Here is a 15,286-nt window from a genome sequence, read left to right on the forward strand (position 1 = left end):
TGCTGATAGATTCTGAGATAGAAAGGTCCAGTGTTAAAGCACAAGAAGAATTGGAAGCTGCTCACTACAGTAAAGAAGTAGAGATATTCCCCAAGATCTGTAATCCAATGAAAAAATAACTTGGTAAACATGCACTTAAATAGGATCTCTGTCTCTGAAAATATATCTCACAGGGTAATATTTCTCTAATGTCATATTTCCTCAAATAAAGGACTCATATGATCTGTTTCCCAATCTGTTGTGAAAGTCTCACCAATGGCTAATTCTAAATGGAGTGATAAAAGTTAAAAATAAGAGCATATCTCCTCAACAATGATTTTATACCTTTCCTGTGCCGCTTAACTTTTATATCGCTCTCATTTCAGCTGATAACCATCCTCATCTGTAATTGTAAACACAGACATCATCAAAAAGGAATTTCCTTCTTTTCCCATAGGAGCAACTTTTCTTTGCACTTCATCAATCTTCTCCAGGTTCCCATCTCCTAGTAAGTGTCAGTGCTGGTGCGGGCATGCTCACTTGTGTTTAACTCTTTGCGATCCCCGGTCTGTAGTCCACCAGACTCCTTTATCCATGGGATTTCCCAGGCGAGAATACTAGAGTGGGTTGCAATTTCCTTCTCCAGGGGATCTTCCCAGCCTAGGGATAGAACCTGTGTCTCCTACATTGGCAGGCATGTTCTTTACCACTGAACCACCTGGGAAGCCCTGCCAACGCTGGTAGCAAAAGCTAACTGACCCCATTTGTGTCCTTTTTCCTATTGACTCTCATGTTCTCAGGAACTTCTTTTCATTATTATACCCCTTTTTCCTGAGTTCTTAATCTATCATTCATTAGTTATTTTTATTAACATTCAACCAATCTCTAATATTTTCCATTTAAAAAAAAGCTCCTCTTGACCTTGGCATCTTCTTGCAGTTACTGTACCATTTCTCTGTTACCCTGAATTTCTAAGCTTCTGAACAAACAAGTATCGACCTCTCTGGGCTTATGGCGTATATATGAAGGACATGATTTGTTTCAAATCAGAGAGTACCACTCACTTTAATATAAAAAAATATCATTTAGAATAAAATCAAGAAGCTTTTCTTAATGTAAAACTGGCTAGATGCCTTAATCTTTCTTTGCCTCTCTTTTTTTCACTGAGAAAATGTGACTAATAATGTCCATTCTGTCTAACTCATCAGAATGTCTTGAGAGAATTATGGGTTAAATTTCTGAGTTCTTATCAAATTATAAAATATGTTAAAATATGAATTATAACTATGACCATTTCATTATAATGATAATAGCAATAACATTGAATGCTTTCCAGATTAAAGGGTTTTACCTATTTAAAAATGCTTTGTCATTACTGATGCTTTATTACTGTTTTCAAGTATAGTTGGAAAATGCCTTCAGTCCTTTCTAAGACACCTTTAATGTTGAAAATTCAAATCAGTCTAAACAGTTAGTTTGAGCATGCATATGCTATGGAAAGTGAAACTTTATTCAATATCCCTATTTGATTGAGATTTTTGACTACGCGTTGTCATGATAGTCAAATTAGATAGCTCTAGTCTAGATGATGCTAGCGCACTTTAGAGGATGTTTCTGTGAAATTGACAAATAGCAATTGCTGAGCACAACACCAACAGTGATAAATGCTCCAGTTTCAGCATGTCAAAAATGAACTGAAGAACTGAGGAAACACATGATAGGAAACATCTGGTCCCTTTCAAGCCTGCTGAGGAAGATGAGGATTGCCTTTTGACAATAAATAAATACATAAATCATAAAATAAAACCCTAAAAGGCAGAGGTTTTTTTTTTCACATTACTTTGTTGAACTAAAGAGTGAATGTGATTTTTAAAATAAGATGGATGTAGCGACTTAGCAGCAGCAGCTCAATTATTAAAACACATGGAAAAACCTTCGAACAATTTTATCTCCATATTTGAATGAGAAATAGATTAATAAGAAACTGAAGATAAACCTTTAAAAGTAAAAAAAAAAAATTGTCAAGGTATATCAAGGAATAATAAGATTCTTACCCAGTATCTGGTGACTTCTTTATTTTTTCATTTATTAGGAACCCTTTCATGTACAAGGTAGAAGGCAATGGCACCCCACTCCAGTACTCTTGCCTGGAAAATCCCATGGACGGAGGAGCCTGGTGGGCTGCAGTCCATGGGGTTGCTAAGAGTCGGACACGACTGAGCGACTTCACTTTCACTTTCATGCATTGGAGAAGGAAATGGCAACCCACTCCAGTGTTCTTGTTCTCCAGTGTTCTCTCTGGAGAATCCCAGAGACAGTGGGCCCCCGTCTATGGGGTCACACAGAGTCAGACGCGACTGAAGCGACTTAGCAGCAGCATGTACAAGGTAAACTTAGGCCTTGAAAGATACTTTTACTGAAAGTTCAGTTATTTTTACATCTTCCATATGAGAGCAGAAAATTGTATGTAATTGGTATTCAAATGAAGAAAGGTTGGAACTGTGAGCTAATTCTTTTCTGCAGGCACATGTGCTAAGTTGTTTCAGTCATGCCCAATTTGTTGTGACCCTATGGACTGTAGCCCACCAGGCTTCTCTGTCCATGGGATTCTCTAGGCAAGGAGACTGGAGTGAGTTACCATGCCCTCTGCCAAGGGATCCTCCCAACCCAGGGATCTAATCTGCATTTCTTACATCTACCTGCTTTGGCAGGAGGGCTCTTTACCACTAGTGCCACCTGGGAAGCCCAATTCCTTTCTGCACCCCCGCTCCAACAAAGTAAAGGTGCTGAGGTTTTCTTTTCCACATCATATAGGCCTCTTTTGTACTATCACTGGCCGTCGAGGTATCTAGACTTTCTGTTTGGCAGGAGGTGCATGACTGGGAGTGGAAAGATTCAATAATATTTTGGCACATTAGCAGGGAGATTGATGATATTGGTGGTTCCCGCAGGGTAGGGATGATATTACTCCTGTTTATTAGCTGATGATATGCATCACTCAGACATACAAGAAATCCTATGTTCTCACCTGGAAGAGTGTGTTATACTCCCCGGCTTGGTGATGGGTTGGGCTCCCAAGGCAATCTCAGTTTACACAGGACTCCCTGGCCAGTCTCATGCAGAGACTTGACAGTTCTCAGTGTTGACGATCAGGATTTTCAGGCTGGGTCCTCTTAACACAAACCCCTCCCCTTGGTCTCCTCTCTTCTTTTCTCTCCTTGCCGAGCTTGGGTAGCCCTTAGTTTGGAAGATTTGGCTCTTTTATTATTGCTCTTGTAATATGTTGCATTTGGCATAATATTTATGCTCTGCTCCCATCAAGACTTAGTCTTTTGAGTTCCAAAATACTCAGTTCTTACAAATGAGAAATTAACTTTCAAGATAGTTATCTCTATGCTTTAAAAATCTGTTTTGGCATCCAAAGCTAGATTTTGAATATTCTCAGTATGCACACCGTATCGGAACTCTACATTTTCCATTTTCAATAATTAGTTTTAATAGAGGGAAAGCCTTGTGGTAAAAAAAATAATAAAAATAGTAATAATAAAAGAAATTAGAGGGATAAATTGGTTAATATGTCAAAAATATTCTCCCACTACACATAATGGTATACCTTAGAAACGTGTGTGTGTGCTCAACTGTTCAGTTGTGTCCAACTCTTTGCAGCCCATGGATTGTAGCCCCGCCAGTCTCTTCTGTCTGTGGGATTTTCCAGGCAAGAATACTGGGGTGGGTTGCCGTTTCTTGCTCCAGGGGATCTTCCCGACCCAGGCATGGAACCCATGTCTCTTGCATCTCCTGCATTATAGGAGGATTCTTTACCACTGGGCCACCTGGGAAGCTCCAAACCTTAGAGAATGAAATAGCAAAACAAGATTAAACAAACAAACAAAAAATTCCCTAAGTATCAATAATTCAGTGGATCAACTGATGCTATTAATATTAGCACACTAATGGTTGACTTTCTTGGATAGTATTTAGTTATTATTTTCTATTTTAAAATATAGTTCTTCCATAAATGTCAATATATTTAAATGCAAAGGAGAAAAATGAAAAGACTTTTGAGCAATATTCAAAATGAAGGAAGTAATCTTTACTATTTCATATATTTAAATAATAAAGTAGTAGACCTAATTTCTTTTAAATTGTCTAAAAATTTTTTGTAACCTAATTTTTGGCAGATTTGATGGGCTATAAACAGGGTGTATGTCACAGTATTAACACCATGAATGGATGTGTATGTACAGAACAATCAAAGGATAATTGCTTTCATGTTGGAGTGAAGTCCTAGGGCTCCTAATGTGCCAAACATTACCTTTATAGTTGCTGGATTGAGAAAAGTCCAAGAATTCCAGAGAAGTGGAACCTGAACCAAGGTAGCTGAGGCAGTGGGAAGTAAATTTGCTTGGCTTGGCAATGCAGGTGTTTATTCAGCTATTTAGTTACAGCCCAGACTGTTGGCTGACCATCAGCTTTGGGTATCAACCTGTGACAATATGAATTTTCTTCTCAGGCTCAGATATTAGCACTATCATATGGCTTCACGATTTTAAATCAGAAATACCAGGCTCAGAGAACTCTGCTCAGTGTTACGTGGCAGCCTGAATGGGAGGGGAGTCTGGGGAGAATTGGTGGTTTAGTCTCTAAGTCGTGTCTGACTCTTTGTGACTCCACAGATTGTAGCCCACCAAGCTCCTCTGTCCATGGGATTTTGCAGGCAAGACTACTGGATAGGGTTGCCATTTCCTCCTCCAGGGGATCTTCCCGACCAGGGTTTGAATCCGTGTCTCCTGCGTTTCATGTGGTCTCCTAAATTACAAGTGTATTTTTTAGAGACTGACACACCAGGAAATCCTGGCAGGGGAGAGTGGATACAGGTGTATGTCTGGCTGAGTCCTTTTGATGTCCACCTGAAACTATCACAACGTTGTTAATCTGTTATACTCTAATATTAAATAATAGGTTTCTAAAAAGTAGTAAAACAAATATGAAGCTCCATGCCACCAGCTCTTAGGATGGGCAGGAAGTTCACTTCACTCTCTGTGTGTGGCAGGTAAGGGAAGGGCTTGCACTATCCCTTCATTTCTTCTGTTTAGCCTGCTTATGGGGTTTCCCAGGTGGCTCAAGTGATAAAGAATCCACCTGCCAGTGCAGGAGACCCAGGTTCAATCCCAGGTTGGGAAGATCCCCTAGAGAAAGAAATGGCAACCCAGGCCAGTATTCTTGCCCGGGAAGCCCCATGGAGAGAGGAGACTAGCAGGCTACAGTCTGAAGGGTCCCCAAGAGTCAGACACAGCTGAGCATTCAGGTACACATGCATTCTCTTCTCTCCTCCACCTCCCCAGTCTTCTCTCTCTAGAATCTGTATGACTTTTGTGGGTTGGATGTAGCTAATTCTATTTGGAGAGGCTGCCATGTTGTGAAGCATGGTGTTGAAATGATGTTTTGGATTCCTCTACTGTTTCCCCCTTGTGGATTTTAGCTCACAGAGTAGGACCACTTCCATCCTGTACCTCGAAGTCCAGACTCTCTTTCTGCCTTCTGGGAGCATTCAGCTTTACTCTTCCAGCCGTGGACCCATAACAAAAGATTATTACTCACTGGGGTAAGGATTTGGAGTTAGCTAGTGCTTGCAGTGTTTAGACTTTTGAGGGACTCGATACTAATAGATACGGGGAAAGGAGATTCTTTAAGTTTGTGAAAAGAAAAAACAACACATGAGAAAATATATATATTTTTTGTCCTTATAATTCCCCCAAGTACCCAATAACATCCTAGTAACTAAGCTCTTAACCTTCAAGATCAAGGATTGTGTTTTATTTGTGTGTGTCTTCTCTTAGAGTTTTGCCTCACATAGGTGACATTCAGCAAATATTTATTGAATTAGTTACTAACCAGAAAAATAATCTTAGCCTAAAACTCCTAAATATTTTATTTCCTGGCAATTGTAGGCATTTAATCAGCTGCTAACTTTTAAAAGCAGTCATTAAAGTTGTTTTCAAAGGTTTGTTTGATAAAAGAGAGCTAGTAATTCTAAAACACTATTGAAGGGCTTTTTCACCCAAACTTTGAACTGAGTTTAATGACTCACATATTTCTAAAAAGAATCTCTAAATAAGTAGGCACTATGATTACTGTCAGAACCCTTCTGGTATTATCAGATAACTGTTAATGAATAATAAGTAACTAGCATATGATTACCCAACTTACATTAGTCCCCTTCATTGTCCTTGTTATTTTCCTTAAATAGCAAGGAAACTGAAATTTAAAATAAATAAATTTATATTTAAAAAAATAAATAAAAAATAAAACACAAGTAATTATTTGGTCAACTCAAACATTAAAGTCTCCACTATTTATTACTCTTAAACATGTTTTCATTTATTTATTATCATGTATTTGATAAAAGACAGTTTTTAGTCTGCAAAACACTTTAGTATCTTTCTAATATCCAGGATGGTGACTGCAGCCATGAAATTAAAAGACGCTTACTCCTTGGAAGAAAAGTTATGACCAACCTAGATAGCATATTCAAAAGTAGAGACATTACTTTGCCGACTAAGGTCCGTCTAGTCAAGGCTATGGTTTTTCCAGTGGTCATGTATGGATGTGAGAGTTGGACTGTGAAGAAAGCTGAGCGCTGAAGAATTGATGCTTTTGAACTGTGGTGTTGGAGAAGACTCTTGAGAGTCCCTTGGACTGCAAGGAGAGCCAACCAGTCCATTCTAAAGGAGATCAGCCCTGGGGGTTCTTTGGAAGGAATGATGCTAAAGCTGAAACTCCAGTACTTTGGCCACCTCATGCGAAGAGTTGACTCATTGGAAAAGACTCTGATGCTAGGAGGGATTGGGGGCAGGAGGAAAGGGGACGACAGAGGATGAGATGGTTGGATGGCATCACCAACTCGATGGACATGAGTTTGAGTGAACTCCGGGAGATGGTGATGGACAGGGAGGCCTGGCGTGCTGCAATTCATGGGGTCGCAAAGAGTCAGACACGACTGAGTGACTGAACTGAACTGAACTGAATATCCATCCCTCTTCTACCTCTGATAGCTTAAGTCGGTTTATGGAATTTATAATCAGACTTAACTCAAATAAAAGGAATAGTGAAGGGATTTTATAAGTATAGACATGGATTTTGAGTTTCCTTAATGGAGACTAAAGGAGAGTGACTGAGGGAAATGCTGGGAGTTGGAAAGTTTCCTGGGAATGCACTAGGATTTGCAAAGTGACAGCAAACTGAGCTTAGAAAACGCAAATCAATTACCCAGAGAAAGCTGAGGAAGAGCCTTAAATATATTAAACCAGCACTGTCTCAAAGAGATGGATTTCAAACCAACGAAAAACAATTAAATATTTTAATAGTTACCAAAGAAGCAATAGAATTGTATTTTTATGTCTAACTCTGTATGTTCCAAATATTATCATTTTTATATATAATCAATATAAAATTATTAATGAAATATTCTACTTTTTTATACTCAATCTTTGAATCTGGCATTTATCTTTCACTTACAGGCCATCTCAAATCAGACCATTAAGTTTTTGTTAATGTTCAATATTTAGATGTCATAAAATGTGCAGTCGAAAAGTATATTCATATACCTAAGTTGTTCCAATAGTTTTCCAATAACTGAAGTATTCATATTCATTAACATAAACATTTGGGTTTTCAGTAGCACTAAATGGCAACCCACTCCAATGTTCTTGCCTAGAGAATCCCAGGGACGGGGGAGCCTGGTGGGCTGCAGTCTATGGGGTCACACAGAGTCAGACACGACTGAAGTGACTTAGCAGTAGCAGCTGCATTTCAAATGTTGAATAGCCACTTGTGACTACTGGTTCCCATACCAGTTAGTGCAGCTCTAGACTGAGAAATCTGAAGTGACAAAGGGAGCCTTAGAAAGAAGCATTATGAAATGCCAGGCAAATAGAGAAAGGAGCAGGGCGTGTAATATTTACAAGCCAGGTAATCAGATACTGAATGATCCAGTGTTGACTTTAAGATGCTCTTGCTCAATATTGCCCTTTCCAGTTATAATGATATTTTTATCAAGAACAGAGTATAATTTGCAGCAAGTTTTCAAGTCATTTAAAAATGCTAGTACAAGAGCACAAAGAAATCTTGGGTATCATCTAGTCCAATTCATTTTATAATAGTGAAACATGTCCAAAAATTATTATCCATTTATCCAAGTCTCAGTCAGTTAAGGCCAAGGCAAAGCTGGAATCTAGACCCAGGATATGTTGGTTTTTTTCTTCTATATCAAGCAAGACTTTAGTATATTATTAATATTGATAGATAATCTGCTAATACAATTTTATTCCATTTACCTTATACATAAACCAGTTTTTAAACAGCTGAGCTATTCTTTATATGAATAGTTGATGGTACTTTAGTTATCCCATATCAACTCTATTAGGGTAAAAGGGTAGATCTTACATTAAGTGTTTTTATCAAAAAATAAAAGTAACAAAGAGAGCACCTTTTAGAGGTGGTGGACATGTTTTTTGCTTAGATAACAGTGATGGTTTCATGAGTATAAACAGAAAAATCAACTCTACTGGATAAAATACAAAAATTAAACGGAAAACTGAATATATTAATAAGTTCCTTTAGTAACAATGAGAAAAATACAATTTGGAAATAAAACTTTAGTTTTGAACCTAACAAACCAAGCATCATGTAAATCATATGTAAGAGAATTCAGTTTAAAGTGATGCATTTAATAAACCTGTGAATCCACTGTCATCTCCTGAACCGAGGTAAGGAAAAAATGTACATTGCCTGGTCTCTGTGAATTGAATGCATTGGTGACACCAATTACTTCCATACTTTGTATGTAATAGAATAAAATGTTGCAGCTATTTCTTGTCTTTAGAGAATAATCATCGGTGCCAAACTGAACATGTTCACGCAACTCAATTATGACTCATCTTTGAATATGCCCAATGCTATCTACATTATCTCTACAGATAAATGAATAAAGGCTATGTAAGTTTAGAATTGTAGATAGATTATTCAACAGTTACATCTATTGAGTGCTTATGGTTGCATAGATCCAACTATTAGGAGTAAAACCATAGAAATAGTCACTAGTTTTTAGGAATTATTCCTCTACTTAGCTCTCTTACCCAAAAGGCTTGTGTAAGAAGAGGTAAAGTTTGTTTATTCAGAGCAAGAGGTAACTACCATCACTGCTGTTTTGGCAGAGACTCAAAGGCAAAAAGAGGACTGGGAAAGTTTTGTAGAAAAGAGAAGGCTCCAGGTGTGCCTTGACTGGAACAGTCTTTGGCAGGGGAAGCTACAGATGGGGTACCTAGAGACTGGGTATCCTATGTGATTGGTTGAAAGTGAAAGTGAAAGTTGCTCAGTCATGTCTGACTCTTTGTGATCCCGTGGACTATACAGTCCATGGAATTCTCCAGGCCAGAATACTGGAGTGGGCAGCCTTTCCCTTCTCCAGGGGATCTTCCCAACCTAGGGATCGAACCCAGGTTTCCCACATTGCAGGCAGGTTCTTTACCAGATAAGCCACCAGGGAAACCCATGTGATTGGTTAGGGGTGCATATTTGGCTCTCTCTGGTTGGTCTTAAATTGGAAGCGGAGATAAAAATTAAGGAAGCTGTTAGTTATTAATCAAGTCATTAATCAAGTCAAGTAACTGGCCATTTCAGGCCAACTGATACAGGAGTTTAGCTTCTTAGATTGTTACTAGAGATGGTGGTCTGACTTCTCAGAAATCCAACTTATAGATAGCAGGTTGGCTGATTACTGTAGAGAATGGATTGGTTTCCTGGGCTTTTCGCTGCAGATTGTGGGTTAGAATTGTGTTTTTGTATAGTTTGGCTATTGTCCATGTGTATATTCAGTCTTTTAGTTTCTAAATAATAATGGCTCACTGTGACACTTAGCATCAATCAACTGAGAGGCAATTTTCTAAATTAATGACATTCCTTTTCTTCTTGCAGTAATTACATTTGTATTTATTTTGCTTTTGTTTTGTTATTCTGTTGCTCTGAGGCTCTATGAACCGCTCAATTTGTGTTACATTTTTTACATGAGAAAAGAACAAGATACCTGCTTGAACATCATTTTCTAAAATTACCAATCATAATCAGACACTTCTTTGAGTTTTTTGGTTATTTAAGACCAAGGAAAGAACTTGAAAGTAGGATAAACCATGTAAATAGAAGCGCAAACAAAATGCTTGGTCAAGAAATTAAGTGTAATTTTAAAAATTTAGTTTATTTTCTTTTTTGTCACAAAAGAGGAAGCACTGTGATAAAATTTTCTTTCATTTAAAGAATTTGATTATCTCAATAATATAAGCCCTCAGGACTGAAAAATTATGTGAAATGTTTGAAATTTAAGCACAACATTATGGTTCACTGTGGATAGCAATTCCCCTCTCCAGGGTGATCTTCCTGACCCAGGGATCAAACCTGGGTCTCTTGCATTGCAGGCAGATTCTTTGCCATCTGAGTCACCAGCGAATAATTAAGCAAAGAGAGGAGATAACCTAGAAAATGAAGCATATACAATTCAGCCAGTTGAATAGACATTTTGTTTATTGCTGGACTATTTTAATTGCAAATTTTAGGCTTCTAAGACTAGAGATTTTACTTGTTTATTTACTTAGCTTTTCCTTTACAAAAATATTTGAAGTTAATGACAACTAAGTACCACACACTAGGCAGCTTAAAACAACAGAAATTTACTTTCTCACAGTTCTGAAAGCTAAGTGTCTGAAATCACAGTGTCCATCCTGTTCCCTCTGACTGATCTAAAGAATATTTCCTTACGTCTTCTAGCTTCTGATGGCTGCCAGAAGTCCTTGGCATTTCTTTGTATCACCATAATTTCAATCTTCTCCTTTGTCTTTATAGGACCCTTTTCCCTGTGTCTCTATAGGTCTCCATGTCCACATTCTCTCTTCTTAAAAGGACATCAGTCATTGAATTAAGGCCTGTCCTAATCCATATAAATTAATCTTGATAACACCTGCAAAAACCCTATTTTCAAATAAGATCACATTCACAGACACAGGAAGGTAAGACTTCAACCTATCTTTTTTGGAGCACACAATTCAATAATATTGCCCAAAGTCTTAACATGCTTCTTATTAGATTTCCTAAATAGTTTTATCTTTTTAGCTTAAAGCACACGTCATGATCAACTTTCTGGTAGTTAGAAAATTTTCAGCCTTAGAAGAGCCCTCAGAAAATAGGTAGGTAAATAAATAGATGTTTTTGTTCAGTCTCTCAGTTGTGTCTGACTCTTTGCAGCCCCATGCACGGCAGCACTCCAGGCTTCCCTGTCCTTCACCATCTCCTGGGTAGATAGATAAATGGATAGATACCTATACCATTCTGCATTATACTTACTAAATGTCAGACACTGTTCTAAGCACATTTATGTGTGTGTATATGTATATATATATTTCATATTATATATATATTTCATTTAATTTTCACAAAGCCTCTGTTTATTACTATAGATAGATAAATGGATAGATAGATACCCATACCATTTTACATTATACTTACTAAATGTCAGATACTGTTCTAAGCACATTTATGTGTGTGTATATGTTTATACATATATATATGTGTGTGTATATATGTACACATACATATATATATACATATACACACACATAAATGTATATATATTTCATTTAATTTTTACAAAGCCTCTATCTGTTTATTACTATTACTATTCCATCTTCTTATAGGAGGTAACTGAATATTATGAACTAAACTAAATCAATTTGATTGTTCAAAATTATTATATTGTTTTAGGTGGTTATAGTTAGATTTTGGATAATCAACTTTGCTGCAGGTGGTATGGATTAAAATGAACTCAAGTCTCCAAGTGAATTTGCCTCACATTTAACAGCAAGAAAGTACAAAAATAACCATACCACCTGTTCTGTATACTTGATGAAATTCCAGCTCTCTATTCTTTTAAGTATTCTGACAGCACATATCATGAAAGGTTCATTCCAGGTGAAAGCAACGTTATTAAAGGCAGAGTAGCAGAAATCAGCTAACCTAATTGGAGTCAAATGAAAAAATTCTCCAGCAAGTATTTAACCTAACACCATCAGAATTCTTCTGAACCTAGGACATCATCCTGACAAAAACAAAATTCAACACACACAAGAACAAGACAGGGACTTAAAGAAAATTTGCCCAAAGTATGCAAAAATCATTTAATGGAGATAGGATTTTTAAACTACCAAGCTATAGTACCTATTACAGAATAAAAATACAGTGAATATGGAAAATTAGTTCTCAAAAATAGCTTTATTTGTAATAGTCTCAATCTAGGGAAAAAACACAAAATGTCTATCAAAAGGTAAATAAACAGCATGTGGTAAACTATATGCATACAATGGAATTCTCTCATAGGTAAAAAAGAAACAAACTATTGATATAAAGCAATACGAGTGCATACTCTAGTATCCATTTACATAAAATTCCAGGAATTACAAAGTAATCCATAATGGCATAAAGCAGATCAATGATTGCCAGTCATAGTCACAGAATGGGACCAAGGTGAAATGAGGGATGAAATTGCCAAGGGGCATGCAGGTACTTTTGTGGGCGGCAAGCAGTTTTGCTATTCTGACTGTGATGATGGTTTTAAATATATAGACATAAGTACATGTGTTGGAGCTCATCAAATGGTACTCTTTAATAAGTCATTTTACTATATGTAAAAAAAAAATCTCAGTGAGTTCTTAAAAAATGTAATTATTGTGAGTGTTGTCTCAAAACCTGAAAAGAGAGGATCCCCAAGGGAGCAGAGGAAGGAGATGAAATCCTGCAAGTTCATTTCAAATTGAACTCAAGATGCACCTGAAGAGGCATCATCCTTCCCCCACCAACCCGGATCTTATTCCTATGAGTTAAGAAATTGCCCTCTTTTGCCTCAGCCATTTGGGACAGGTATTCTATTACTTGTACAGAGAGAATCCTACCTGCAACAGAAATATGGCCTATCACTCAGTTCTAGCAAAGATAAATAAAATTGTTTATACTAAGTCTAATTTAAAATTTAATAATTTTCAGTGATTGGGCTTCCCTGGTTGCTCAGTGGTAAAGAATCCACATGCCAGTGCAGATGTGAGTTCAATCTGTGGGATAGGAAAATCCCCTGGAGAAGGAAATGGCAATCTACTCCAGTATTCTTGCCTGGGAAATCTCATGGACATAGGAGTCTGGCAGACTACAATCCATGGGGTCACAAAAAATTTGGACTGACTTACCAAGTAAACAATATCAACAAAATTTCAATGATTAATGTGTCATGAATCTGCTTATCATTTACTAGTTGCAAACATTTAGCCCAAGTAGATAGTTCTGTCAAAGCTTTAGATTATCTTTGGGAATTTGTTTATTCTCCAGTAGGTTCCAACCAATGTTCACTACTGGATTTTGAGATGAGTCCCATGATGTGAATCTCCGTTTGCCTAGAAAAAGAGGACTTGTGTCTAAGAAGGTTTAGATTTTAACACACTGGGTCTCAGTATAAAGTAATTCCTACATGACAGCAGTTGGCAGTTTTGCCTTGAGAAATTAAAAGATTCTCCTCAAGGCCCATTGTCACTTCTGTGAAGCTTTTATCTTTTCAATCTTCCCTTCGTACTCTCAAGAGAATGCAATTCCCCTTAATAGTGATATTTGTTTCCCTTACTTCTCCTCAGACTCTGTATTTTTCCCTAAAGGCTTAGTTATTTAACAAGGCAGAAACTTAAGAGGAACAAAAGAGCCTCTTGATGAGGGTGAAAGAGGAGAGTGAAAAAGTTAGCTTAAAACTCAACATTCAAAAAGCCATGCCAGTTCTCATGAGATGGATGAAACTGGAGCCAATTATACAGAGTGAAGTAAGCCAGAAAGAAAAACACCAGTACAGTATACTAACACATATATATGGAATTTAGGAAGATGGCAATGACGACCCTGTATGCAAGACAGGAAAAAAGACACAGATGTGTATAACGGACTTTTGGACTCAGAGGGAGAGGGAGAGGGTGGGATGATTTGGGAGAATGGGAATTCTAACATGTATACTATCATGTAAGAATTGAATCGCCAGTCCATGTCTGACGTAGGGTGCAGCATGCTTGGGGCTGGTGCATGGGGATGACCCAGAGAGATGTTGTGGGGAGGGAGGTGGGAGGGGGGGTCATGTTTGGGAACGCATGTAAGAATTAAAGATTTTAAAATTAAAAAAAAAAAAAGCCATGCCAAAAATGGCATCCAGTGCCATCACCTCATGGCAAATAGAAGAGAAAAAAGTGAAAGAAGTGATAGAATTTATTTTCTTGGGCTCCAAAATCACTGCAGAGGGTGACTGCAGCCATGATATTTAAAGATGATTTCTCCTTGGAAGGAAAGCTATGACAGACCTAACAGTGTATTAAAAGCAAAAACATCACTCTGCTGGCAACGGTCTGTCTAGTCTAAGCTATGGTTTTCCCAGTAGTCATGTATGGATATGAGAGTTGAACCATAAAGAAGGCTGACCATAAAGAAGGTAGTCATGTATGGATAGGAGAGTTGGATCATAAAGAAGAACCATAAAAAAGCTGAAGAACTGACGCTTTTGAATTGTGGTGCGGGAGAAAACTGTTGAGAGTCCCTTGGACTGCACGGAGGTCAAACCAGTCAACCCTAAGGTAGATCAACACTGAATTGGAAGCACTGATGTTGAAACCAAAGCTCCGATACTTTGGCCACCTGATGCAAAGAGCTGACTCTTTGGAAAAGACTCTGATGATGGGAGAGAGTGAAGGCAAAACAAGAAGAGGATGGCAGAGGATGAGGTGGTTAGTTAGATAGCATCACCAGCTCAACTGGACATGAGCAAACTCTGGGAGACAGTGAAGGATAGGGAAGCCTGGCGTGCTGCAGTCCATGGGGTCACAAAGAGCTGGACACGACTTAGCGACTAAACACACAAGGATCAATTTATTTTTTAATTTCTTTTTATTTGGAGGGTATTGCTTCACGATGTTGTGTTGATTTCTGCTGAACAACATGAATCAGCCATAAGTATGCATGGGTCTCCTCCCTGTTGAGCCTCCCTCCCACACCCCCGTCCCACACCTCAAGGTCATCACAGACCACTGGCTGAAATCCCTGCGTTGTACAGCAATTTCCCACTAGCAATCTGTTTTACACATGGTAATGTATATATGCCAATGTTACCCTCTCAATTCGTCCCACCCTCTCCTTCCCCAGCTGTGTCCACAAGTCCATTCTCAATGTGTGCCTGTCCTGAAAATAGGTT

At 37.9% G+C, this 15,286-nt stretch overlaps 1 long non-coding RNA gene across 6 annotated transcripts in view; it reads left to right on the plus strand.

Annotated features, from left to right (window-relative positions):
• LOC138435699 (uncharacterized) overlaps positions 1-15,286 on the plus strand; it is a 260,432-nt gene that overhangs the window by 181,555 nt on the left and 63,591 nt on the right. For 2 of the 6 annotated variants that reach the window (XR_011255191.1, XR_011255195.1), the window contains one exon: positions 366-487. The exons of the other annotated variants lie outside the window; for them this stretch is intronic. This is a non-coding gene — a long non-coding RNA (uncharacterized lncRNA). The remainder of the gene's footprint in view (positions 1-365; positions 488-15,286) is intronic. 6 annotated transcript variants of the gene reach the window in all.

The sequence above is a fragment of the Ovis canadensis genome, chromosome 3 (assembly GCF_042477335.2).
Source record: "Ovis canadensis isolate MfBH-ARS-UI-01 breed Bighorn chromosome 3, ARS-UI_OviCan_v2, whole genome shotgun sequence".
Classification (NCBI taxonomy): Eukaryota; Metazoa; Chordata; class Mammalia; order Artiodactyla; family Bovidae; genus Ovis; species Ovis canadensis.